We start from the raw sequence: 26,146 nt of genomic DNA, 5'->3' as shown, positions 1-26,146 counted from the left end.
CTTCAGCAGAAATTCAGTTACCTAAAAAGCTACAATGCTACTAACACAGAGTGAAACTGAAACGTCCCCTTAGCAAAATTAATTAATTACTGTGCTGATAAAACTCTTACATTATTTTCTTTTCAAACAGCTGAGCAGAGCTGAACGTACTCAAATATTTCTTACTTTACTTATTCTGATCATCACCAGATTGACACACAATATTTCCCCACCATGTTACAGTTCTGGGTGGAGATTTTAATTTGCCGGATATAGACTGGGAGATTCAAACGTTCATAACGGGTGGCAGGGACAAAGAATCCAGTGAAATTTTTTTAAGTGCATTATCTTAAAACTATGTTGAGCAGTTAAACAGAGAACCGACTCGTGGCTATAACATATTAGACCTTATGGTAACAAACAGACCCGATCTATTTGAAACAGTTAATGCAGAACAGGGAATCAGCGACCATAAAGCGGTTACTGCATCGATGATTTCAGCCATACATAGAAATATTAAAAAAGGTAGGAAGACTTTTCTGTTTAGCAAAAGTGACAATAAGCAGATTACAGAGTACCTGACGGCTCAACACAAAAGTTTTGTCTCAAGGACAGATAGCGTTGAAGATCAGTGGACAATGTTCAAAACCATCGTACAATATGCGTTACATGAGTATGTGCCAAGCAAGATCGTAAGAGATGGAAAAGAGCCACCGTGGTACAACAACCGAGATAGAAAACTGCTGCGGAAACAAAGGGAACTTCACAGCAAACATAAACATAGCCAAAGCCTTGCAGACAAACAAAAATTACGCGAAACGAAATGTAGTGTGAGGAGGGCTACTATGCGAGAGGCGTTCAAGGAATTCTATGTACTGACTTGGCAGAAAATCCTAAGAAATTTTGGTCGTATGTCAAAGCGGTAGGTGGATAAAATCAAAATGTCCAGACACTCTGTGACCAAAATGATACTGAAACAGAGGATGACAGACTAAAGGCCGAATTACTAAATGTCTTCTTCCAAAGCTGTTTCATATAGGAAGACTGCACTGTGCTTCCTTCTCTAGATTGTCGCACAGTTGACAAAATGGTAGACAGCGAAGTAGACGACAGAGGGATAGAGAAACAATTAAAATCGCTCAAAAGAGGAAAGGCCGCTGGTCCTGATGGAATACCAGTTCGATTTTACATAGAGTACGCGAAGGAACTTGCCCCCCTTCTTGCAGCGGTGTACCGTAGGTCTCTAGAAGAGCGAAGCGTTCCAAAGGATTGGAAAAGGGCACAGGTAATCCCCGTTTTCAAGAAGGGACGTCGAACAGATGTGCAGCACTACAGACCTATATCTCTAACGTCGATCAGTTGTAGAATTTTGGAACACGTATTATGTTCGAGTATAATGTCTTTTCTGGAGACTAGAAATCTACTCTGTAGGAATCAGCAAGGGGTTTCGAAAAAGACGGTCGTGTGAAACCCAGCTCGCGCTATTCGTCCACGAGACTCAGAGGGCCTTAGACACGGGTTCACAGGTAGATGCCGTGTTTCTTGACTTCCACAAGGCTTCTGACACAGTTCCCCACAGTCGTTTAATGAACAAAGTAAGAGGATACGGACTATCAGATCAATTGTGTGATTGGATTGAGGTGTTCCTAGATAACAGAACGCAGCATGTCATTCTCAATGGAGAGAAGTCTTCCGAAGTAATAGTGATTCCAGGTGTGCCGCAGGGGAGTGTCATAGGACCGTTGCCATTCACAATATACACAAATGACCTGGTGGATGACATCGGAAGTTCACTGAGACCTTTTGCAGATGATGCTGTGGTGTATCGAGAGGTTGCAACAATGGAAAATTGTACAGAAATGCAGGAGGATATGCAGCGAATTGACGCATGGTGCAGGGAATGGCAACTGAATCCCAATGTAGACAAGTGTAATGTGCTGCGAATACATAGAACGATACATCCCTTATCATTTAGTTACAAAATAGCAGATCAGCAACAGGAAGCAGATAATTCCATATATTATTCGGGAACACGCATTAGGAGTGATTTAAAATGGAATGATCATATAAAGTTGATCGTTGGTAAAGCAGATGTCAGACTGAAATTCACTGGAAGAATCCTAAGGAAATGCAATCCGAAAACAAAGGTAGTAGGTTATAGTACGCTTGTTCGCCCACTGTTTGAATACTGCTCGGCAGTGTGGGATCCGTACAAGATAGGGTTGATAGAAGAGATAGAGAAGATCAACGGAGAGCAGCGCCCTTTGTTACAGGATCAGTTAGTAATCGCGAAAGCGTTACGGAGATGGTAGATAAACTCCAGAGGAAGACTCTGCAGGAGAGACGCTCAGTAGCTCGGTACAGGCTTTTGTTGAAATTTCGAGAACAAACCTTCACCGAAGAGTTAAAAAAATGGTGCTCTGAGCACTATGGTACTCACCTTCTGAGGTCATTAGTCCCCTAGAACGTAGAACTAGTTAAACCTAACTAACCTAAGGACATCACACACATCCATTCCCGAGGCAGGATTCGAACCTGCGACCGTAGTTTTCTCGCGGTTCCAAACTGCAGCGCATAGAACTACACGGCCACTGGGGCCGGCACCGAAGAGTCAAGCAGTATATTGCTCCTTTCTACGTATGTCTCGGGAAGAGACCATGAGGATAAAATCAGAAAGATTACATCCCACACAGTAGCATACCGACAATTATTCTTTCCACGAACAATACGAGACTGGAATAGAAGGGATAACCGATAGAGGTACTCAAGGTACCCTCCGCCACACACCGTCAGGTGGATTGAGAAGTATGGATGTAGATGTAGATGTAGACTAGTAACCTCATTGATCACCTCTTCAAAATTCTTCAACGACTTTCCGAAAAAATTACTTTTACTTGTGAACTCTAAATCTAGTTCCTTCAGTTAAATTATCAGGCTCTAATAATAACAATAGCTGAAACTTCCTGGTAGACTAAAGCCGTATGCTGGTCCGAGACTCGAACTCGGAACGTTGGCCTATAGGTGGCAAGTGCTTTACCGCCTTTGCTTCCCAAGTATTATTCACGGCTACGCTTCACAGCTTTCCATCGGCCAGTACCTCATCTCCTTGCGTAACATCACGTGACGACGAAGTTTATTTCAATATTTTCCGCAAGAAAACCTGCACTGATCAAATGCACTGAGGTGACAAAGTAATGGAATAGCGATATGCACATACACAGATGGCTGTAGTACCGTGTACACAAAGTAATATGAGGCCGTGCCTTGGTGGAGCAGTCATTTGCATTCAGGTGATTCATGTGGGAAAGTTTCCGACGTCATTATGACCACACGGCGGCAATAACAAATTTTGAACGCACAGTGATAGCTGGAGCTAGACGCATGGAACACCCCATTTCGGAAATGGTTAGGGAACTCAATATTTCGAGATCCACAAAGTAAAGGGTGCTCCGAGAATACTAGATTTCAAGCAATACCCCTCACCATGGACAACGCAGTGGCCGACGGTCTCCACCTAACGACTGAGAGCAACGGCGTTTGAGACAAGCAACGCTACTTGAAGTATCAGCAGAGATCAACATCGGACGTACGATGAACGTATCCGTTAGGACACTGCGGCTCTATTTGGCGTTAATGGGCTGTGGCAGCTGACGACAGAGCTGAGTACCTGTGTAAGAGCACTACATCGCGTGCTGCGCCTCTCATGGGCTCGTGACGTATCATTTCGACCCTAGACCTCGAGAGTTCGTCAGATCAGTCGCTATTTGAAGTGGTGAGAGCTGATGGTAAGGTTCGAAGCCACGGACCCCAGTTGTCAACTAGGCACTTTACAGGATGGTGGTGGTTCCATTATGGAGTGGGCTATGTGGAATATACTGGGTCCTCTGATCCTACTGAACTGATCGATGACTGTAAATGGTTATGGTCTGCTACTTGGAGACCATTCACAGCCGTTCATGAACTTCAGGTTCCCAGATAACGATAGAATTTTTTATGGATGGCAACGCGCCATGTCACATGTCCACAACCGTCCATGGTTGGTTTGAAGAACATTCTGGACAGTGGACAATATTAGCGAATTATCTGGCCACACAGATGAATCGACGTGGATTCCATCGGACATTTATGAGAAATATTAATGAAGTCAGTCTGTGCACAAAATTCTGCATCGACAACACTTTCGCAACTATGGACGGATAAAGAGGCAGCATAACACAATATTTCTGCAATGGTCTCCCAGCGTCTTTCTGCACAACGCCAAGCAAACAGAGGTCCGGCACTATATGAGGAGATATCCTGTGACTTTTGACACCTCATTGCACTGCTGTCCTATTCAACACACCTTAATTCTCACAGAAAAGCATATTTTCATTCTTCCGCCCATAAAGCTGTTTTTGCTTCTTTATCTGCTGAAAGTCCGCCCCCGGTAGCTGAGTGGTCAGCGTGACTGGTTGTCAATCCTAAGGGCCCCGGTTCGATTCCTGGCTGGGTCGGAGATTTTCTCCGCTCAGGGACTGGGTGTGGTGGTGTCCTAATTATCATCATTCCATCCCCATCGACGTCCAAGTTGCCGAAGTGGCGTCAAATCGAAAGACTTGCACCAGGCGAGCGGTCTACCCGACGGGAGGCCCTCGTCACACCACATTTCATTTCATTTCATTTCATCTGCTGAAATCCTCGAAACTGATATTTATTTGATTAAAACTATTGCAGTCAGTGACGAATACGATCCAACTATATTGGGCAATGTTTTCAGAAATAAAACCAATAATATTATCAGCAGGCTAGGCACTTCTGCTAATAAAGAACGCAATGAGACGAAAAAAGCTTTCTACATCGTTTTTAGGACCTGCATCTTACAGGATTCAGCGTTTCCTCCAAACCAAATATGACTTTAAAGTAAAATTTTCCGTTAATAATAACTTGAAAAATAATCTTATACACAATTTGAACCAGTGCATTCTCCCTTCAAAACTAAGGGGTCCATAAAATTAGCTGTGAGACATGTCCAGCCTATGATATAGGACAAACAGAACGAACAATTGCCGGTAGATGTAAACAAGGTACAAACATATATCACTCGTCCTTTGTTGGCCATTTATTAATTACCTGCTACAAGCTGAAATATGTTGTGACTCAGCGAGCATTACGCTCTCATTAAAGTATATGGCCGAAAGAGACAGTCTACAGGAATTGTGAAACGAACTCTGTCGTAGAGGACCATGTACAACAAAGAGCCCAGATTCACCACGAGTTGGGGAAGCTCACAGGCGTCTGTTGTCTATTGAGTCCTAAGCACTGCACTGTGCGAGTGGGACAGATGAGAACCTACGTCATAGGGAACTCAGTAGAAGTCGTTTGTGCCCAGGGCGACATAGCAGTGTTAAATATGGCGAACCTAAGATCGGCCATAAAGGGACACATTTATGGAAACTATTTAATTCTTTACTAATGTAGGGACTGAAGCCAGAGTAATTTTAATCTACCAACTCTCATAAACTTTCAGAGTGATCGCAATAAAACTAGAATATTGATCATATGTACAATAGTTCAGGATTTACTGTTAAAGAGAAATTCACAAGTTTTGTAACAAAGAGCTGAATGTTAAAATCTGAACGCTTTAGTCGATCTTAACGATCTACATTTCATATAGAAGCACATTATTAAAGTGACAGTTGTTGCAAATATCAACTCTGTTACTTCATTTGCTTAAAAATATAGTGAATTTAAATTATCAGTATTTTCAGTTAAGCATCAGAACATCATTTCCTACACACAAAACACAGTGAACGATGGCAGCATGACACCTTATCGAATCATTAGTTAATAGAATAATTGTTTTAAAGTTTAGTGCATAATAGTTACTTTTGTACATGATTTATTTATCAGAAAGCATATTGGTGCAATGGTACTTTCTGGGACATTCGAAATTAAGAAGGAAACTGTATTGGCATTATGTAAAAGAATTTGACGTTTATTATGTAACTGATATTATTCTTACTTTATTTAGAACATGAAAGTGACAAGCTTTGATTATTTAAACATGTTAAAATGTAAAATAATGTAGAATTAGCTGTAGACGATCAAATGGAGGGCTTCAGGGAAGGAAACAGCCCTACTCAGTTCAGCACGGATATTCGGCGCACGGGAAACGCGGCCGGGGACGGGCAGAGATAGTGCTGGTGAAGACGCGAAAGCGGACAGTAGGGCTGGAGACAGCAAAGTGGACAGTTCTGATGTAGACACCAAGAGGTACAGTTGAGATTAAGACGCGAAAGCGAAGAGATGGCCTGGAGACACCAGAGTGGACAGTTCTGGTCCAGACACCAAGAGGTACAATTGAGATTGAGACGCAAAAGCGAACAGATGGCCTGGAGACATCTAAGTGGACAGTTCTGGTCTAGACACCAAGAGGTACAGTTGAGATTGAGACGCGAAAGCGAACAGATGGCCTGAAGACATCAAAATGGACAGTTCTGGTATAGACACCAAGAGGTACAGTTGAGATTGAGACGCGAAAGCGAACAGATGGCCTGGAGACACCAAAGTGGACAGTTCTGGTCTAGGCACCAAGAGATACAGTTGAGATTGAGACGCGAGAGCGGACAGATGGCCTGGAGACACCAAAGTGTACAGTTCTGGTCTAGGCACCAAGAGGTACAGTTGAGATTGAGACGCGAAAGCGAACAGATGGCCTGGAGACACCAAAGTGGACAGTTCTGGTCTAGGCACCAAGAGGTACAGTTGAGATTGAGACGCGAAAGCGAACAGATGGCCTGGAGACACCAAAGTGGACAGTTCTGGTCTAGGCACCAAGAGGTACAGTTGAGATTGAGACGCGAAAGCGAACAGTTGGCCTGTAGACACCAAAGTGGACAGTTCTGGTCTAGGCACCAAGAGGTACAGTTGAGATTGAGATGCGAAAGCGAACAGATGGCCTGGAGACACCAAAGTGGACAGTTCTGGTCTAGGCACCAAGAGGTACTGTTGAGATTGAGACGCGAAAGCGAACAGATGGCCTGGAGACACCAAAGTGGACAGTTCTGGTCTAGACACCAAGAGGTACAGTTGAGATTGAGACGCGAAAGCGAACAGATGGCCTGGAGACACCAAAGTGGACAGTTTTGGTCTAGACACCAAGAGGTACAGTTGAGATTGAGACGCGAAAGCGAACAGATGGCCTGGAGACACCAAAGTGGACAGTTTTGGTCTAGACACCAAGAGGTACAGTTGAGATTGAGACGCGAAAGCGAACAGATGGTCTTTAGGCAGCTAGGAAGTGAAACGACTTGGAAAAAATCCGCGTTGTGTGGTATCGCGGGGCTTAGTCTCTGAGCGGTGAGCAGCCGCGCACCTGGTGTGAACTTTTTGTGTTAATATCAAGGTGGAGAATTGGACTTGGGTTTCCCGACGAGATTGTGAATGATGGAACTGTGTCAAATGCGCTATTAATTTGCTTTCTGAATACACATTATTCTAACATATCGGAACTGTTTAGACTACATCGTTTATGAGTCGTTAATTTTGTCCCCGATATTATTATTACTGTTGTTTGATGCTATATTAAAGTTGTAAGTTTCAAGCAACTTCGTAAATTAGCGATCAACCAGACAATGTAACGAAAGGGTCACAAGTGTCTAATGTAGGGAGTGTAATTCGACACTTTTCTCTTAATGATTGTTTCATTCTGAATTAACAATTGCTGTTACGTAATAAAAAAAATCTTCAGTGGTATAAATTCTTACGTAGAAACACGTAAATTGACCCCTGTTCGTCCTCTCTCCTTTTTATTTAATAAAGTGTTATAGATTTCTCACAAAACATATAGAATAACTGCAATTGTTTGTCGTTCAGTTTTTATAACACTGGCTACAGACTTGTGAGAGCCGTGTGGGATGAGCCGAGAGGTCTCAGGCGCTGCAATCATGGACTGTGTGGTGTGTGTGTGTTTGTACTTAGGATAGTTTAGGTTAAGTAGTGTGTAAGCTTAGGGACTAATAACCTTAGCAGTTAAGTCCCATAAGATTTCACACACATTTGAACAATTTTATTATTTTTTTTGACTTGTGAGATGAACACTGCTATGCTGTTTAAAACATTAATTAATTCATTCAACTCCTTTATTCAGTTGTTAGTACATGGTACAACTTTTTTCGTGTGCACATTTCAGCAACTTCGGCCTGTGAACCTCTGTCTGATGCCACCACCACTGCCTGTTGCCTCTTACAGCTCTCAGCGGCTTATTACGTGCTATAATTTTACTGGCGGTTAACAGTTTTAAGTCAGTTCCAATGTCTGTAATTTCCTATAGTTGAGATATTACCATCATCAGAATTACTTTGTATTACGAGTGCATTTTGCTCTTAAACCTGTTCAGCTGTTAGTAAATGTGACAACAGTTTCTTCATAAATCCGATTTATGTGATATATCTTGAATTTTCTCTGTGTTAATGGTTCTGTAATCGTTTAAGGTAATTGTCAGGATTTCAGATGAAGACACTCGTAGCCGGTGTTGAAACCAGTTTAAGGCTGTTGCAATAGGTTGGCTGTATTATACAAATAATCAATCATACAAAGCCATATGTGTGGCCATTTCGGCCGAGAATTTGTCCCTGCAGATTATACTCTCTTCAGATATTTCTTTCGCGAAAGTATGTGCTCAGTAACCACAGCCGTAACAAGCTGCAGTTGCATCTACGTGCATAATCTGCAAGTCTACATACAAAGCACGGTGGAGAGTACCTTTTACCACTACTAGCTGTTGTCTTGCCGGTTCCAATCACAAATGGAGCAAGGGTAAAACGGCTGTCTATCCACCTCCGTATGAGCCCTAATACGTCTTCCCTTGTCTTTACGTTCTTTCGCGACATGAACATTCGTGGCAGTAGGCTCGATTTGCAACCTGTGGGAGACACCAGATTCTGAGAATTCTCACACAGCCGGCACTGGCCAATAATCGCCGATATAGGACTCTCTTTTCCAGTAGCGAGATTTGTACTGCTACCCAGATGGGCATCTTCGCAGGGCTGGCTGGCGGAGTTTTGCCGATCACCTAATTAAATACTATCTGTTTTATTCCAAAGGAACCAAAAACTACCCTCGATATGTCGGGGCTGTTCTTAATGCTTCTGAGATGTTTATCCCTTGTGGATGTACCAGGGTGAAATAAACATTGCGAACAATTTTGCGAACAGTATAGCCAAACCGGAGACAGCATCTTTGCAGATGACCTCATCCAAAGTCTTGACGCTGCTAGAAGAGTACGATGGCGAGAGAAGGTAGGAAATGTAAACTTCAAAACATTCAGGTAGAAACGCATAGAGCCTTCTGCGTAAGTTTGGAGGAGCCTCCAATAAACCTAGTAAGAAGCCTGGTATTTCAGGTAACAAAATCGCTAGCCATATAGTTGGTACACCTAGGTCAGGACATGACAAACAACATACTTCCCAAATAAAACGAGAACTCACCTCTCTCCAAAGCTCAGTGTCCAAAGAAATCCAATTTCTCTTCACTGTTTACACTATCTGAATTGGATGAGGCTTTGAAACAAACTTAATGTGATAAGGCCACTGATCTAGATAATATACACACGGAGATTCTGATAACCATTGGTTATGGTGAAAAAAATGGCTTGTCCGCTTCTTCTCCAACATCACAGATAATGCATCACTGCCCAACTAGCTAAAGAGAACAGAAATAGTGGCAATTTTGCAACAAGGTAAACCGGCTGACTACCCTAAACGTTTAAGGACAATTTGCTTTTTGAGCTGTACTTACGAACTCTAGGAGAGGATCATTTATAATAGAATTAGCGGCTTTGTTCTGGAACATGATCCAGCTGATAAAGCAGGTTTCAGGCCCCACTGAAGCTTCTGTGACCAGTTGCTGGCTCTAACAGCTTCCATAGAGCATGTCTTCCAAGGAAACGTGAAGATATCTGTCGCGTTGATAGCCGTAACTGAGGAGTACGACACAGTCTGAAGAGAAGGGATCATATACAAATTAATAAAACAATCCGATGCCAAAAAACTGTAGCTCTCATCAACACCGTGATAAACAATGCGTATTTACGAATTTAGTTGGAAGAAAATGTGAGCAAGGAGAGGAAATTAATTACTGGACTTCATGGTCTATCTCACGGCTCCATTTTAGGCCCCCTAATATTCAACCTATATATGACCGGTCACTCCAATACCAGGTCAACAAAATACTGCTACTAGAACGATATCGCTCTTGCTTGTAGAACCAAAGATCTCTGACAAGGCAAGACAGTTCTCAAAGAAGATCTAGCAGTTATGAGAACGTATTTTAGAAAGTGACGACTTAAACCCAGTACAACTAAAGCGGAAGTACGTACATTCCGCCTGAACAACAAGCAAGCTAATACGGTGCTCAGATTGAAACTCAAGGGAAAGACTCTTTGCCATTACAAGTAACGTAAGTACTTTGGTATCACCCTTGATCGCAAGCTTTCATATACAAATGTTCAAAATAGCACTGCCCAGATAAAAACTCGTAACAGTACTATTAAAAATTTGTGTGGAATGGCATGGGAAACTCAGGAGATACCTTGTGGACATCGTACATTGCGCTGGTCTTCTCAGCAGCCGAGTACTGAGCCCCAGTGTGGCTAAACGGCTGTCACGCCGGGAAACTGTGGGCCGAATTGAACACAGTTACCACTGGACATGGTCGATGCACAGAGTCACTTTACAAATGGGAAACTACAAAGTCTCCGGTTTGTGACTGTGGGGCTCCGAACCGATAGTGCACATTGGAGATGTATGTCCGTTGCACTCCTATCAGGAGAGTTGGAGTCACCTCATGAAAGCTGACGACATAGCTCTTAGATGTATCAGGAATTTAGGTATACTTAAGTTCAATACCTGTAATTTTACATTGCATGTGAGCCATATGTTGCTGCCAAATGTAGTAAGTGTTACTTCACTGAGTGGAGAATGGCAAAACAGAGGCACGCCGCCGATCGAGGAGTAGCGAGGTAAGCAGGCAGACATAGCCTGGCTGACAGCAGCAGTCAACCAACCGGCCGACGCAAGGACGCACACAGACCGAGCGCCGAGCGAAGCGTGGAGAGTGCTGAGTAAGGAGAAGCGAGGCCAGCACGCTAATCTACGCTGCAATACACTGCGGGAGTAGTAACAAAAAGGTACCAATGAGGGTAAAAAACGTCCTCCTGCCGGATATAAACAGTGGAGCGCAGGCAGCAACAGACACAAGCCATTAGGAAGCAGTTCGGATCTGAGGACGGACGTGGTCCGTGTCCGAATGTTCAATCTTCGTAGGTGACGATTCTGGGAGTCTGTTCCAGCTCGCAGGAGTCATCCGTTTGCCTCCAGATGTCTACTTCAGCTCTGGAGGTCGGCCCGACTTCGGTCGGCACCGTGGCTGACTAACTACAGTGAGAGCTTCCAGCAGGACCGGCCACAGTGCGGTCTCGGTCACAGGCGCCGCCGGGGACTGACGCCCGGACTTCACGGCAACCCGGCCCCACGGCGCGTGGTCCGTCCACGACGGGACCTCCCGGGCATCGCGACTGACGGCTTCCCAGCCGCCGGTGCAGCAGGCGCCGGCAGCTGACCTCACAGCGACGCGGCTCCGTGGGCGTGCCGTAGTGGGGCGCCGACAGCGACGAGTTCATCTCACCCACAGGGCGTGCTGGCTTCAGCGAAGCACTGGTGGCCTGAGGCTCCGAGTGCGATCAGCATTGCGATCAACATCGACACAGCAGCAGCCAGGTGGAGGGATCCGCAGGGCTGGGCAGTAACGACGAGGGAGAGATTGTAAAGCAAGTTCAATAAATAGTTGTAAAACTCCACGCTGTGTCAGTCTTTGGCGCAGTCACTGTGTCTGCTGCTAACAAGTGGTGCAGAAGTCGTAACACATACGAATAAACAAATAAAATTAGGATTTTCAATGGAGTTTCGTAAAATGAAGGTCGCCTTCCCTCGAGAGATTCACATTTGATTTCACGAAACTTCTCCGCAATGCTCTTGTGTTGATCGAAGCTACCGGTAACGAGTCTTTGAAGTGCTTGAATGTATGCCTTCAATATGACGTCGTGCGGATTCCTAACACTGGAACATAAATGAATCGCACTAATGTCGAAATGGCGTGAGAACATCCCTGAATGTTGCTGTGGGCTCAGCAGACATTTCCGTGCGCCTGTCTCAACCAGTCACGTAACATCATTTTTTATACATTTCTGTGGTAACGCCTCAGTGTTGTCGCTGGTCTGTATATGGTTATTGTTTTCAGTTACAGTCAAATGTATTTCACAGCTGAAAGCAAGCTAGTCTTCCTAGATGTCAGTGACGTTCTTGAACCGTCTCGAATATAACGTTCTGTACATGGTCTCCTTCAGAGAAAACTACACTTTTCTAGAATTCTCCCAGTAAACTGCAGTCAACCATTCGCCCTACCACTTGACGCGGTCGCTCAATTTCATATCGCTTTGCAACCGTAAAAAAATTAACTCCGCCCGAATAGTCCATGAAGGCCCAACGGAACCGACAGGCCGCCGTGTCATCCTCAGCTCACAGGCGTCACTTTTGCAACCGTATGCCTTATGCCTAGATATTCAATCGACGTGGATTTGTCTCGGCATCCACTAACACAGTGTTCCAACACTGCAGGATTGGTTTTGCTACTCATCTGCTTTAACCCACGTTTTTCCACATTTAGGGCAAAGCTGTCATTCATCACACCAGACAGTAATTCTTTGTAAGTCATCCTGCAACCTACAGAAGTTATTCAGCGACAATAATTTCCCTTAAACCACAATATCGTCACCAAACAATCACAGACAGCTATTGATCTTGTCGATCAGATCATTCATGTGTATACTGCAGAAAGCGGTCCTACAACATTTGTCTGGAACACTCCAGACTATAAACAATGCTATGATGAACACTCGGTCTCCTGGACGACGCTCTGGGTTCTTTTACTTAAGAAGTCTTCGAGACACTCACTTATCTGGGATACTATTCCATATGCTCGGTCCACCATTAACATTCTGCAGCAGGGCAGTGCGTTGAACGCCACCGGGAAATTAAGGAATGTGAAATCTGCCTTCACCTTCAGCACCTGAGTTCTCCTGGACGACGCTCTGCTTTTTTTTACTTAAGAAGTCTTCGAGACACTCACTTATCTGGGATACTATTCCATATGCTCGGTCCACCATTAACATTCTGCAGCAGGGCAGTGCGTTGAATGTTACCGGGAAATTAAGGAATGTGAAATCTGCCTTCACCTTCGGCACCTGACTCTACAAGGAGGTTCTTATCAACATTTTGCACTCAATCACATAGCAGCTAAAGTAAGATGGGAGATTTTGTAGGTCTAATACGCAGTCAACAGCTTTTCCAAGGTGATACGTATTTACCGTACCATTAACTATCATACTAGCCATTGCAGCCACATCATCAGATAGAGCTGTTGCAGGCCATTGTATATTGGACTAATCTAAGTGGGTGCCAACGTCGTGGTACTGACAAGGATAAAGTATTTAGTTACATAATTAAATGCTTACGAAACGAAAACATCTATATGTTTCCTAGTACACACACACACGCACACACAATGTACGGAGTTCAATGTAGTCTCGTATTTCGTTGTCTGTTAATACTTCTTTTTCTAGCATCGCGTTTTTAACACATTCTGGCACATTCTTATCAATATAACCAAAATATGTTCTGAAATATCGATGTTATTTAGACTTCCGAGTCATTAGAGGACGAAGATTGAAATGAATACTAGGATACTTCCGAAGAGGACAGCCTAAATTGCTGCGAATTAAACGAGGAGCAATTAACATTCACATTCTTCTCTGTCTCACAGTCGCTAAAAATTCATGCTGTGTTCAATATTGCGTGTGACGTCAACCTGACATCACGTTTCCAGGAAGTCTTGTGAGATGGCCGTTATCCGCTCAGAGGCAGTCACGGAAGTATTATTATAGTTACACGGAGGCCCTGCGAACATTTTGTTGTTGTTTTTTTTGGGAGAAGTTGCGCGTTTACATAAATCGCACCAATAGCAACAAAAAAATGTTTGCATGTTTAAAACATTGTTTGCACTCTGTCGTAGTGTCATTCACTTTAACAAACTACGACCAAGGTTTAAATTTTAGCGGCTGCGTGACACAATAAATGGTACAAAACTTTTGACAAGAAGCACTGCACTGCACGATTACAGACTACATCAAACATTACAGGTGACGAATAGATGAACAGGCGTGGCGAACGATAGCCAGCTTGGGAAATGGGGGAGGGAGGGTCGGAATGGTGAACCGCACACACACAACCGAATTGTCAGTCACTCACTAGCTACTCGGATATGAGCATGAAAGTGTTACGACACAACCACTTTCGTTTCGATACCAAGTAAGAATTGGATGAATTAGATTCTAAAAGTAGTACTTACCTATAAAAAAGTATCAAATGCTTGCTTGTATCGGAAGGTCCTTACTTGTTTCACGTAGATAAGATCAAAACGTGAGTACTACGGAAACGAGTCGTGAATACCGACTGAAATGGCTGCGGGAAAGAGATAGTTAGGAAACCAGGTATATGAAGCTGACGGCAAAACGATTTTATTTCCGCAAACGTACATTTTACACAAAGACCGAGAAGAGAGGATAAGAAAAATTAAGGGTCGTGGCAGGCATCTTCGTATCTTTACTTGTCTTGGAAATAAACAAATCAGATCCCTTACATATTTTGCGTGTTTCCACTCATTAATGCCATATAGAGTAATTTTCCGGGGTAACTCATCACTTAGAAAGGAAGTATTGATTGCAAAAAACGAGCTGTAATTTCGCCGTCGTCTTCTAGGTACCTCTATGTGAAGTTGGGCATTTTAATTCTACTATCACACTACACGTGTTCCCTAACGAAATAGGTCGTAAATAACCCATCATAATTTAAGAGGAACAGTAATGACCGTACCGACAACAGCAGAGGAGGAAACGACCTTTATTATCGATTATTAAAGGTACCCGTGGTTAAGAAAGGAATTCCTTACACAGCAACAACACTTTTTGACCATTTGCCAAAGACCGTTCAGGGTGACATTTATTGAAAGATATGAAGAAAAACGTAAATTAGTTACAAACTACGGCGTGCACACACTTTATTCAATATGTAAACGTCACTACAGGTATTCTGACTTAGGTTATGACATTTTCGAAACGCCTGCCATCATTGGCGATGATGTGCAGACGAATACCGAAGTTCTGCACGACCCGCTGAACTATCGGAATATCGATGCTGTCGACTTCCTGAATGGCTGTTTTCAGTTCAGAAATGTTTTATGTGTTATTTCTGCACACGTTGTCTTTCATACAGCCCAAAAGAAGGAGTGGCATTTGTTCCTATCTGGAGAATAAGGCGGCTAATCGAGGCCAGTGCCAGTGACCTGATTCTATCATGATTCATCCCGTGGCGTATGGTAGGCTGGTAGGGAGAGCGGACACAAACATTCCTGATTCAACCGCTCGAATGTATTTTTTTAATATTAACCTACTTGTGTAAATCTTTTTTAAATTACCGCTAAAACTTTGTTAACTATTGTATTATTTATTCATTTAGCGACATGTCTCGAGGAAATACCTCGGCTTCAGGCTAAATGGCATTACAAAAACAATTTTACAATAAGGTCGTACTGATGTTACATAGTCTTTCCAATAAATTCTGTGGTGGTCTTTGTTCTTCTAGAGTTCTTCTGGAATTTATCAAAAGACTATATAACATCATTAGGACCTTACTGTAAAATGGTTTCTGTAATGCCAATTAGCTTGAAGATGAGGTATTCCCTCGAAACATGTAGCTAAATAAATAAGTAATACAATAGTTAACAAAGTTTTTGACTGGTAGCGGTAATTCAAATAAACCTTTACATACTTCTTGAGACAGTCACAGTCGAAAAATAATCAAATTGGCTTCAAATTAACTAAATGTATTCCATTTCTAAACCAAAATCTGATTTAATTCGACAACAGACAAGAACAATCCACTGACGTGTTGCCTGGAGACAAGAACTACACATGAATGGTAAAGTAAGTAAGTGAGGCTACTTCCTAGCCTTGAGTGTACAAAAAATGTCATCAGGCACCAGTTGAGTTACTTTCTCCATGCTGCTGTTGCTGTGGTTTTCAGTCCAGAGACTGGTTTGATGCAGCTCTCCATGCTACTCTAACCTGTGTAAGGTTCTTCATCTCCCAGTACCTACTGCAACCTACATCCTTCTGAATCTGCTTAATGTATTCATCTCTTTGTCTCCCTCTACGATTTTTACCCTTCACGCTGCCCTCCAATACTAAACTGGTGATCCCTTGATGCCTCGGAACATGTCGTACCAACTGATCCCTTCTTCTAGTCAAGTTGTGACACAATCTCCTTTTCTCCCCATTTCTATTCAATATCTCCTCATTAGTTATGTGATCTACCAATCTAATCTTCAGCATTCTTCTGTAGCACCACATTTAGAAAGCTTCTATTCTCTTCTTGTCTAAACTATTTATCGTCCACCTGAGTTCTTGATATTCATACCTGTGGTTCTCTTTTCTCCAACGGTCTCTTTAATTTTCCTGTAGGCAGTATCTGTTTTACCCCTAGTGACATAAGCCTCTACATCCTTACATTTGTCCTCTAGTCATCCCTCCTTACCCATTTTTCACTTCCTGTCGATCTCATTTTCGAGACGTTCGTATTCCGTTTTGCCTGCTTCATTTACTGCATTTTTATATTTGCTCCATGAAGTTAGGAAATACGTTCTGTGTTATTGTAGCCGTAGTTGTTGTGTTTACTATTTTATCTTCTCAAAGTTCGTCGAAAACCACATAATAGTTGAGGCACCAAAGAATCTTCATCCGATTCTGTTTTCTCTACCGTACCCGGAAATATTTCATTGTGACATAACATTAATTTCAACTTTTGGATTTGCAGGTTTGGTTTTCTATGGCGTGAGAAGGTAAAGACAAAAACATACGTAAACAGGGATGACGACTGTTCAAATGGTTCAAATGCCTCTGAGCACTATGGAACTTCAGCTGAGGTCATCAGTTCCCTAGAACTTAGAACTACTTAAACATAACTAACCTAAGGACATCACACACAGCCATGCCCGACGCAGGATTCGAATCGGCGACCGTAGCGGTCACACTGTTCCAGACTGAAGTGCCTAGAACCGCTCGGCCCCTGAAGACGACTGTAATAAACTTGGAGTCTGCTTGTTGTCTACAGGCATCACTAAACCAGCAGTGAGGGTCACAGAACTTCTGTACAGTGTTTATTAACAATAAACCGAATTATGGGCCGCGCGGGATAGCCGTGCGGCCTCAGGCGTCCTGTTAGGATTCGTACGGCTTCCCCCTCGAAGTTTCGAGTCCTCCCTCGGGCATGAGTGTGTGTGTGTTGTTCTTAGCGTAAGTTAATTTAAGTTAGAATAAGTAATGAGTAAGCTTAGGGACCGATGGCCTCAGCTGTTTGGTCCCATAGTCCTTACCACAAATTTCCAATTCCGTGTTATGTCGTCTTAAAGTTCTTTGGAATGTCCAAGTACGAGGCGTGTTTTTAAATAAGTACCGTTTTGAAATTAAAAAAAATCTGCTAAGATATCTCCATAATTTTATTTTTACATGAAAGCCTGTACCTTAAGCTACTTTTCTACATAATTTCCGTCATTATTGAGGCACTTGTCATAACGTTGTACAAGTTTTTGAATACTGTCCTCATAGAATTCTGCCGCCTGACTTGTTAACCACTGCATCAACACTGTTTTGACTTCGTCATCGTCTTGAAGACGCTGACCGCCCCGGTGTTTTTCAAGTGCAGGAACAGATGGTAGTCACTGGGCGCAAATCGGGGCTGTACGGAGGATGATCTAGAGTTTCCCATCGAAAAGATGTGATCAGACCTTTGGTGTGATTCGCCACATGTAGACGGGCATTGCCTTGCAACAAAACGATGCCCTTGCCCAACTTCCATGGACTGTTGCTTTGATTCTGGTGTGACGTAGGGCACCCATATTTCATCGCCCGTAACAAATAGGCTTGAGAAATCATCACCGTCGTTGTGGTACAGTTCAAGGAAAGTCAATGCACTGTCTAAACGTTTGGTTTTGTGCACATCCGTCAAAATTTTCGGTACACAACGTGCGCACAATTTTCGGTAATTCAAGTGCTCGGTGACAAAGCCATACAAAACACTGCAAGAAACATTAGGAAAGACATCCCGCAAGGAGGAATTCGTAAAGCGTCTGTTTTCTCTCACCTTATTGTCCACTTCTTGCACCAAACTTTCATTAACGACCGAAGGACGCCCACTCCGTAGTTCATCATGCACATTCGTGCGGCCATCTTTAAATGAACTCACCCTCTTTCTTACCATTCCATCACTCATAAAGTTTTCTCCGTAAACTGCACAGATCTCAGGATGAAAATCGATCACTTTTAGGCCTTTAGCACTAAGAAACCTTATAACAGCCCGTACTTCACGGTTGGTGGAACTCACGATTATTGGAGGCATCTTAAACACTCAGTACACAACGTAAACGAGGAAGAATCAGACTGTAATGGCGTCAGTGCATAGATTAAGATTCAGGCTTTCATGAAAAAATAAAATTATTAAGATATCTTAGCACGTCTTTTTTTAAATTTCAAAACGGTACTTACTTAAAAAAACACGCCTCGTAATTTACTAAACTTATGTCGTTCGACTCAGAAACACCACTCGTGGCTCTAACATATAATAAGAAATTATAATAAGTTTTTCAGATAAAATCAGTTGTCGCCTTTATGCATATCCAGCATTAGCTTCCACTTTCTAAAACGTTTATTTGGTTGTGTAAGCTTCCTACATCTGAATAAACAAGCCAGTCAGACAAAAACTGCTGTCAGCTAAACAGTGTTTTACCAAAAATAACGATAAATGTCCCACAAAGGAAACAACGAAAATATGCGATCGTTGCTCTGAAAAACGGTGGCGTTTGGCGCGTTACGTGTTGTGACCAGACATTCGACAGCGCGGCCGGTCTTCAAAATAGTCACATATTTTCCCCGTGTAAACCCGTTACATGAAAACAAAAAAAGTACAATCTCTGTAGTCACGCACCAAACACATATCTTACCATACAAAAGAGTTTGTTAAATACCTTGAGTGTTTTTTGGGTCGTCGGTTACAAGTCGGCAATTGTCGCCAACAGTTTCGTGACACCACTGCACTTGTGGTGTATCGAGAGGTTGTAACAATGGAAAATTGTAGTGAAATTGCAGGAGGATCTGCAGCGAATTGACGCATGGTGCAGGGAATGGCAATTGAATCTCAATGTGGACAAGTGTAATGTGCAGCGAATACATAGGAAGATAGATCCCTTATCATTTAGTTACAAAATAGCAGGTCAGCAACTGGAAGCAGTTAATTCCATAAATTATCTGGGAGTACACATTAAGAGTGATTTAAAATGGAATGATCATGCAAAGTTGATCGTTGGTAAAGCAGGTGCCAGACTGAGATTCATTGGAAGAATCCTAAGGAAATGCAATCCGAAAACAAAGGAAGTAGGTTACAGTACGCTTGTTCGCCCACTGCTTGATTACTGCTCGGCAGTGTGGGATCCGTACCGGATAGGGTTGATAGAAGAGATAGAGAAGATCCAACGGAGAGCAGCGCGCTTCGTTACAGGATCATTTAGTAATCGCGAAAGTGTTACGCAGATGATAGATAAACTCCAGTGGAAGACTCTGCAGACGAGACGCTCAGTATCTCGGTACGGGCTTTTGTTGAAGTTTCGAGAACATACTTTCACCGAAGAGTTAAGCAGTATATTGCTCCCTCCTACGTATATCTCGCGAAGAGACCATGAGGATAAAATCAGACAGATTAGAGCCCACACAGAGACATACCGACAATCCTTCTTTCCGCGAACAAGACGAGACTGGAATAGAAGGGAGAACCGATAGAGGTACTCAGGGTACCCTCCGCTACACACCGAATAATACGTATAATACGTATACGTATAATACGTAAATACGTATAATACGTAAACTGAAAGGGAACTACCATACATTTGATGGCTCTGGAGTATGCAGGATTGACTGCAGTAACTGTGACAAATATTATATCGGTCAAACATGCCACTCTTTTTAATTAAGATTTAAACAACACTCACAACCATGAAACAAAACGGCTTTAGGATAGCATTTATCTTAAACCGATCGTTCCATAGCGAGCAATGAAAGTTGTATGCCTATACTTCACAGAAGGGAAAGAAGGATGTGCTCTTTATTTCTTACAGAAAGTTAAAATTTATAAAGCAATAGATAGAGAACGAAACTAATACGCCCAACGGCTATTTTGTTTTATTTGAAAATGTTCCACTCCAGTCTCTGCACGCCTCAGTTATATATAGTGTTTTGATAAATTCACCTAGGATTGAGTGCATGACATATTTACTTCGTTTTTATTCATTTTACGCATGACTCTAGTACTTGTTCCTTCTCCATTCATTTCGTAGATTACCTTAATGAGATAGTGTGGATCATTCACTGTTACGGAATTTTATCATTCTTTTCATGCAACGGAGTACCGCAGGGTACGAGGGGCCCTCTACCGGTCACCAAGTACTTCCCGCCTGTGCGGAATTCTGGAGATAGCGCTAACTGAGGGCGCTGATTATGTGCAGCACTATGTTTTCTTTCATTTGTGGCTCTTTTAGCGATTTGTTTTATGGTTGTTTAATATTACCCGGTACACTATCAACGGTGTTTAATATTTATGTCATTATCTAGAATATTGGCACTAGAGCACATGTCAACCACAGTTTTTTTAACTCTTCCTGTTTTTAACAATTTTACTTCTGTCGTGTTCTCCTCTTTATTGCTTTTTTGTTGCTGTAATGCCTTTTATACGTTCTAAGCTTATTACAGACTACAACTATTGTGTCCCCCTTCATTTTCGCTGTTTCAATTAATTGTTGAAAACTAATGTATGCCGACGTTAGCGACATCTGGTGAACTTACAACACGAACATCTTGTGGCTACTGTACCGCAGCTTGTTTTAAACAGTAATACCACTGACAACATGACTCGTACATGTGATATTATTTATATGTATTTGACGATGCTGGTGCTGATTATGCATTTAACATTTGACGATGCCACTATGGCTGCAGTACATTAGGACTTTGTTTTTATGAAACAGGTTTGCCTCTTCATATTTAAAGCACACAAATGTAAATTTTGTCAGCACTACTTTTCATTATGGTCTATGTATTGTTCTTGAGCTGTATACAGTTCGCGAGTGTATTTATGTTTTTTCGCATTTTTGCTGTGGATCTGATGATGGTCATTAATGACCGAAACCGGTAATCTGTTAACAAAATGTGACCATAGACGTAAATTAAAGCAAACTTATTATCCAATATAGTAATTGATATCCTTTATGTATGTCCCGATTGAATGTACAGAGCGGGATAATCGCACTGCTCATGAGCACGAAGGACTATTCCGTTTTTTTCTCCTACAACAGTCTGCTAGAGCCGCCGGCGCCATCGTAGAAGGACGGTGTTTCCGCAAATTCAGCGCCTTGCCCATCTTCTGGCAGGAGTCTCTGTATTTGGGAGCTATTTTCGCGAGCGCCCGGCGCAATTACACGGTAGCGGCGGCTGCGATATGAAAACGTTTATCTGGAAGCCGGCGTTACGGCGGCGCTCTTACACCGGCCAAGGCGCGATACCGTCTCGCCCCGGCATCCCCTGGGGGTTAGATAAGCCCAGCGTCCTCCCCACCGGGAAAGTCAGGCCGTGCAGTAACGTTTTGTGGCCGGCGAGTCTCCGAGCCCAAAGCGCCCAGTTGTACACTGCAAGAGATGCACGAAGCGGAATAACACAGATTTACATCTACCTGTACGCTGCTGCTTAGGGGGGACGCTCTAAGCTGGAGTGTAGAAACGCTAGCAGGCGAATCAAATGACACTGGTTATTTCAGTCGCGCGATCTGAACGTGGGTTCTGTCCAAATGAACAGAGCTAAGCGGGGATTTAGTCTTAAGCTACAAAATTCATAGTCGTCACAAATCTGAAAGATAGTTTGAATACTAAAATGTGTAGCTGACACAGTTCTGTTGGTGATTGACCGTTTTACCCAGAAAAACACGATCATCACACACGCCCAACAGAAAAGAGAAAAGGGGGGCTATCAGTTTCATTTGGAATCGGAACCATACAGAAACTAGATTCCTTCTAGAAAACAAACAGTCAAACACATACACATAGACACAATGCGAACAAGAGGTGACCGTGACGTTGGCCATTAAAATTGCTACACCAAGAAGCAAAGCAGATGGTAAACGGGTATTCATTGGACAAATATATATACTAGAACTGACATGTGATTAAAGTTTCACCCAATTTGGGTGCATAGATCCTGAGAATCTGTACCCAGATCAACCACCTCTCGCCGCAATAACGGCCTTGATACGCCTGAGCATTGAGTCAAACAGACCTTGGATGGCGTGTACAGGTACAGCTGCCCATGCAGCTTCAACACGATACCACAGTTCATCAACAGTAGTGACTGGCGTATTGTGATGAGCCAGTTGCTCGGCCACCTTTAACCAGTCGTTTTCAATTGGTGAGAGATCTGGAGAATGTGTTGGCCAGGGCAGCAGACGAACATTTCATGCATCCAAAAAGGCCCGTACAGGACCTGCAACATGCGGTGGTGCATTATCCTGCTGATATGTATGGTTTCGCAGGGATCGAATGAAGGGTAGAGCCACGGGTCGTAACACATCTGAGATGTAACGTCCACTGTTCAAAGTGCCATCAATGCGAACAAGAGGTGACCGAGACGTGTAACCAATGGCACCCCATACCATCACGCTGGGCAATACGCCAGTGTGGCGATAACGAAAACACGCTTCCAATGTGCACTCACCGCGATGTCGCAAAACACGGATGCGACCATCATGATGCTGTAAACAGAACCTGGATTCATCCGAAAAATGACGTTTTCAAATTCGTGCACCCAGGATCGTCGTTGAGTACACCATTGCAAGCACTCCTGTCTGTGGTTCAGCGTCAAGGGTAACCGCAGCCATGGTCTCCGAGCTGATGCTCCATGCTGCTGCAAACGTCGTGAAACTGTTCGTGCAGTTGGTTGTTGTCTAGCAAACGTCTCCACCTGTTGACTCAGGGATCGAGACGTGGCTGCACGATCCGTTAAAGCCATGCGGATAAGATGCCTATCATCTCGACAGTTAGTGATACGAGGCCGTTGGGATCCAGTACCGCGCCACCCTCCTGAACAACCCACAGATTCCGTATTCTGCTAAGTCATTGGATCTCGACCAACGCGAGCAGCAACGTCGTGATACGATAAACAGCAATCGTGATAGGCTACAATCCGATTTTTACCAAAGTCGGAAACGTGATGCAACGCATTTCTCCTCCTTACACGAGGCATCACAACAACGTTTCACCAGGCAACGCCGGTCAACTGCTATTTGTGTATGAGAAATCGAGTGGAAACTTTCCTCATGTCAGCGCGTTGTAGGTGTCGCCACCGGCGCCAACCTTGTGTGAATGCTCTGAAAAGCTAATCATTTGCATATCACAGCATCTACTTTCTGTCGGTTAAATTTCGCGTCTGTAGAACGTCATCTTCATGGTATATCAATTTTAAGGGCCAGTAATATATATTATACCGACAGTTTTTGGGGCATTAACTGCGTGATGTGTTTCGTGATGTCACAATCGCTACAGGAACCAACCTATGATATATGAACGACCCTGGCTCTGCAGATTTTAGTCAGGAGGCAAGAAACTAACTCAGCATTGCTTATCCCGATAAGTGGAGAGGTCATGCAGGGCCAGTTGCTTGGCCCGCCTGACGTCCGGAACCTAACCCATTGGATTTCTTTCTATCTTCGGCGCCGTCTCAGGGTTGTCGGGTATTGTGTTACAATCGAGGATTTAGCATTATACGGCAGCGAATTGGAAATTAGTGAGTAACTCTGCAGAACAATTTGAACGGACCCTGCAGCATTGCGAGATCGGAAAGACGCTGAGCCTGTCACTGTCTTCGTCTACTTGGATATTATTTTTAACATGTTCTGCGGTGAATGTACAATACGGTGAAGAGTTTCGGCTCACTTCGTTTCGTTGTTTTCGGAGAAGAACGAATTTTGTGTTGTTTTTATGTACTGCATAACTGTGAAATAAAGCAATTTCAAATAAAAGCTTATTTAACATTCAACGCTTATTCTGATACCATTCATTATCCAACGAAACCACAGTAGACCAGCCATTACATCCTGTACGTGGGTGGCGGGGGGGGGGGGGGGGGGGGGGCACCTTTGAAATTTTCAATGGGAACCCAAATTGTTTATTGCAGATTATGATTCTACGACAAAATAATCATACGATTTCTCTGAAGCTCGCCGTAGATGGCGCTGTAATCGGAGGAATAGAAATTGGCACACGTTCGAAATGTACGACATGCTACTCTGTGGTCCTTGAAAATGCAGTGGCACCTGGGACTCAAGCTCCACGCTGCGGGAGTTGAGTATTTCATGACTTCTAATTGGAAACCCCACTCCCAACTTTGTATTCCTTCGACATGTCGAACCGCCTACTATTCGAAGCGCCCCCTGGTCGTGTAGCGAAATACGACTAATCAAGCAGGCAGTACGCTGCGAACGGAACTCACGTATCGTTCAAGCTTTACAATACTTGCGCTCTTTTTATTGCCTGCAAGCCTACCTATAATTTGGAGAACAGACGTGCAAGTGGACGATGAATGTTGCAACCGCAGAACAAAAAAACCTGAAATGATCATGATTCACTGAAAATGCAGGCGACATGTTGAGGCTGCTGTTCCGAGCGTTTCCCAGAGAAAGCTCGCTCTCGTTCGTTCTTTTACAAAGTTGTGAATACCGTTTTGCCTAATAGCAGCGTACAGACCGGAAAAACGAAATGGAGCAGACTTGTTACCTTAGTAGTTTTAGTTAATGAAATAGCTGTACTACCGCCTGTGCACCACATTCACGAAAAAGTGCCTGCCATGTACAGTGCAGTTCCGGTGTGTTCATAGATAGTATTGTCACGTTACTGCATCATAGTACCACGTGTCACTGCATCAAGAACTTCATAGCACCGATTTCCATGACCGGTAGCGTTTTGTGAATGCATACTTGAAAAAATCCAAACGACCCCCACGTTCTTTCCCGAGGTACTATTTTACCTTCAGCCCACATTCAGAAACAAAGGTAGCGTTAACCGGCGCAACATGCTTAACTGGAGTGTAGACAAGTCGAACTGGATGTGGTAAGTAGATCATCAACTTCCTTGGCCTGTTACCGTATCTTATTGGTCCAAAGATAACGTGTACTAGCAAGTGGTAACAGGCGGTGAAGACACTGTCGACCGCATCAGAAACGCTTGAGCTGACATTCTCGCGGATATGCTTCTGACCTGTATAGGGTCATTTGAAAAGCAGACCACTAACTTCACGGCACTATATCTGAACATTTACTCTAAAAGGAAAACTAGAGTAGCGGTCACCTCGAGCCACGGCAACCATGGTTCGTCGATTAGGCCCCTATTCGATACGTTGGAGAAATACAACGTTGCGAATAGGATTTCCAATTGAAAGTTATTTCTATTCGTCCGATTACCAAACGATACTAAGAAAATGGTTCAAACAAAACGATTGAAGGTTTTGCCGTAAAATCTTAATCCTGAATGAAAAATTTGGATTCCCACTGCAGATTTCAATGTTGCCCCCGCCACTCATGAACAGATGCGAAATTTAACCAGCAGGAAGAAAATGGAGTGATTTGCAAATGATTAGCTTTTCACAGCATTCACATAAGGTTGGCGCCGGTGGTGACACCCACGATGTGCTGACATGGGGAAAGTTTCCGACCGATTTCTCATACACAAACAGCAGCTGACCGGCGTTGCCTGGTGAAACATTGTTGTGATGCTCCGTGTAAGGAGGAGAAATGTGTACCATCAAGTTTTTGACTTTGATAAACGTCGGATTGTAGCCTATCATGACTGCGGTTTATCGTATCTCGACATTGCTGCTCGCGTTGGTAGAGATCCAATGACTGTTAGCAGAATATGGAATCGGTGGTTTCAGGAG

This window comes from Schistocerca gregaria, chromosome 8, assembly GCF_023897955.1.
Source record: "Schistocerca gregaria isolate iqSchGreg1 chromosome 8, iqSchGreg1.2, whole genome shotgun sequence".
Lineage (NCBI taxonomy): Eukaryota > Metazoa > Arthropoda > Insecta > Orthoptera > Acrididae > Schistocerca > Schistocerca gregaria.
This window is presented reverse-complemented; position numbering follows the sequence as displayed.